Source organism: Rhinopithecus roxellana, chromosome 4 (genome assembly GCF_007565055.1).
Source record: "Rhinopithecus roxellana isolate Shanxi Qingling chromosome 4, ASM756505v1, whole genome shotgun sequence".
NCBI lineage: Eukaryota > Metazoa > Chordata > Mammalia > Primates > Cercopithecidae > Rhinopithecus > Rhinopithecus roxellana.
This window is the reverse complement of record NC_044552.1, coordinates 8,774,320-8,777,199: the sequence shown is the minus strand read 5'-3', so window position 1 is coordinate 8,777,199 and position 2,880 is coordinate 8,774,320. Positions and strand designations below refer to the sequence as shown.

The 2,880-nt window shown below is 41.9% G+C and overlaps 1 non-coding gene across 1 annotated transcript; it reads left to right on the top strand.

Moving 5' to 3' along the window:
* The first annotated feature begins 2,424 nt into the window (after positions 1–2,424).
* LOC115897197 lies at positions 2,425–2,528 on the top strand. Its single transcript, XR_004057126.1, has one exon. It is a non-coding gene; the product is annotated as a small nucleolar RNA U13 (small nucleolar RNA).
* The last annotated feature ends 352 nt before the right edge of the window (positions 2,529–2,880 follow it).

Here is a 2,880-nt window from a genome sequence, read left to right as displayed (position 1 = left end):
CATGGCAAATGCCATCTTGCTCCTCTCCCCAAGTCAAAGATTTCAGGGCACTGACTTTCATTCAGTCACTCGAGCTAGCAATCTAGAAGTTATCTTTGGCTCTTCCCATGTCCTCAGCAGCACAGACAGTTCATAAGTTCTGGCCCCACTGGGTTGTGCCCATCTGCCTTCCTTACATTCACTTCCTGTGGCTTTTTGCCCACATGAGTAGACTTTGCAATTTAATGCTGTATTTTAAGGACATAGAAAATATAAGAAAGTATATGTATTTATGTTAAAAGATAAGAAATTAAGCTTTCTTAATATTTGCTATAAAGATAGACACTGGGTCCTCAATTTGTCTCTTATGTTTGATGATCACGTGTCAAATGGAATACTAGGAAGGATCCTGAGGGCATGGTAGGAGTCCCACTGTCAGTGTATCACTCTGTATTGCTGTTTCCTTGCTATGAGTTGTTTTCAATGGGCCTGATTTTGTAAAAGCAAGATTTTAAAATAACAGGCCATGGCCTGGCGCAGTGGCTCACACCTGTAATCCCAGCACTTTGGAAGTCCGAGGCGGGTGGATCACGAGGTCAGGAGATTGAGACCATCCTGGCTAACACGGTGAAACCCCGTCTCTACTAAAAATAAATAAATAAATAAATAGCCGGGCATGGTGGCGGGTGCCTGTAGTCCCAGCTACTCCAGAGGCTGAGGCAGGAGAATGGCATGAACCCAGGAGGCGGAGCTTGCAGTGAGTCAAGATTCCGCCACTGCGCTCCAGCCTGGGCGACAGCGGGAGACTCCATCTCAAAAAATAATAATAATAAAATAATAATAAATAAATAAAATAAATTAACAGGCCATCACTAAAATGGCCAGGCAAACCTTTTCTTACCACCAGGAGTTTTCTGACTTTTTTCTTGGCAAAGTACTTAAAGATAAGTTACACATATTTTTTATTTCTTTTAGATGAAAGTGTCCCGTGGCAGGCGCCTATAGTCCCAGCTACTCGGGAGGCTGAGGCAGGAGAATGGCGGGAACCCAGGAGGCGGAGCTTGCAGTGAGCCGAGATAGCGCCACCGCACTCCAGCCTGGTGGACAGAGCGAGACTCCATCTCAAAAAAAAAAAAAAAAAAAAAAAAAAAAGAAAGTGTCATAAGTTAGATTCCTGGGAAGAAAATTCTGAGACACATTCTGCAGAAGGATTATTAGGGCTCATCCTTGGTTTCAACACCCATAGAAGGAAGGGGGAAGAAGGAATCGAACAGAGGAGAGACAGAAGTCGAGATGTATTTCAGGCCAGGACTCTTGACTGAACCCACAGGAGCTTTGGAGCTAGAATGGCCCTTCAGAGTAGTCCTGAGTTGGGCTGAGATGGCCAGTTCTTTATATTCCTGCATGGGATAGTCACTGGATGTCCACCCCAGGAAGCAGTGTGGCCAAGACAGTCCCTGAAATGCCTGCCAGCACTCCCTATACCTGGAGCAACAAGACCAACATCACAGGGGGATATACTGGGTGATGGATCACAGCATTCATCCCAGAAGATGAGGATACAGAATTGGCTGACTGCTACATTCTAAATGTCAGTGTTCCCCAAAATTCATATGTTGAAACTTAATTCCCCAATGTGATGGCATTAGGAAAGGGGGCCTTTGGGAGGGGCTATAGGTCATGAGTGGGATTAGTGTCCAGAGAGCTGCCTTGCCCTTCCACCATGTGAGGACATAGTGAGAAAGTACCATCTATGAACGAGGAAGTGGGCAGACACCCACTCTTCTGGCAACTTAATCTTGAATTTCCCAGCATCCAGAACTCTGAGAAATCAGTTTCTGTTGATTATAAGCTACCCAGTCTATAGCATTTTGTTAAAGCAGCTGAAACTAAACTAAGACAGTGACGTTTTCTGCAACAAAAAGATAGAATGAGTCTCTATAGCATACCATGTAACAAATGTTTTTGGAAAAATAACCTCATTTCATATGTTTCCTCAAGCTAAAAAGAATATCATAACAACAAATGAGAAAATAGTTGGTTTAGAAATATTGCACCCTATGGAGAGAGTATTTTGGATTTGGTTTGTTTTGTTTTTAACTTTTGTTTTAGGTTTGGGGGCACATATGCAGGCTGGTTATATAGGTAAACTCATGTCACAGGGATTTGTTGTACAGATAATTTCATCACCCAGGTACTAAGCCTAGTACCCAAGAGTTGCTCTTTTTCCTCCTCTCCCTCCTCCCACCCTCCACCCTCAAATAGGCCCCAGTTTGTGTTGTTCCCTTCATTATGTTCATGAAGTTGAGAGAGTGTTTTGAAAAAGAATGTTGGAAAGCATTTCCACTGTTAGATGATTTTAAGTCAAAAAGTTATATAACAGTGTCACCTATCTGCATACAAGCATGGGCACAGAATTGTTTCATATGTTTAAAACTTTTCTAGATCCTTTTGTGGTTCATAAGCTTGATGATTGAGTTTTCACGTCCACATGTGAGATGTGCCTCCCTCGAGCCTTGTTACAACATTGGCACATTCCCTGCCTGATGTGAACAATAAAAACAAAAAATAAAAATTTGCTAAACAGAGTTTCTGTGGATTTCTAACTTATTTATAAAAACAATAAAAATGTAACATATTCCATTTAGTGTTCAAGAACAACTAAGTAACAGTAAAGATGGAAATTTGCTAGCTGAATTTCAAGAAAAATATTTGTATAGTAAGTAGATGAGATAGAAAAAAATGTGTGTCATAATTCAAAAGTCAGTCAGAAGCCTGGGTAACATAGTGAGACTCTGTCTCCACAAAAATTAAAAATTAAAAAAATTAGCCAGGACTACAGACGTGGGAGGTTGAGGCGGGAGGATAGCCTGAGTCCAGGAGTTTGGGGCCACAGTGAGC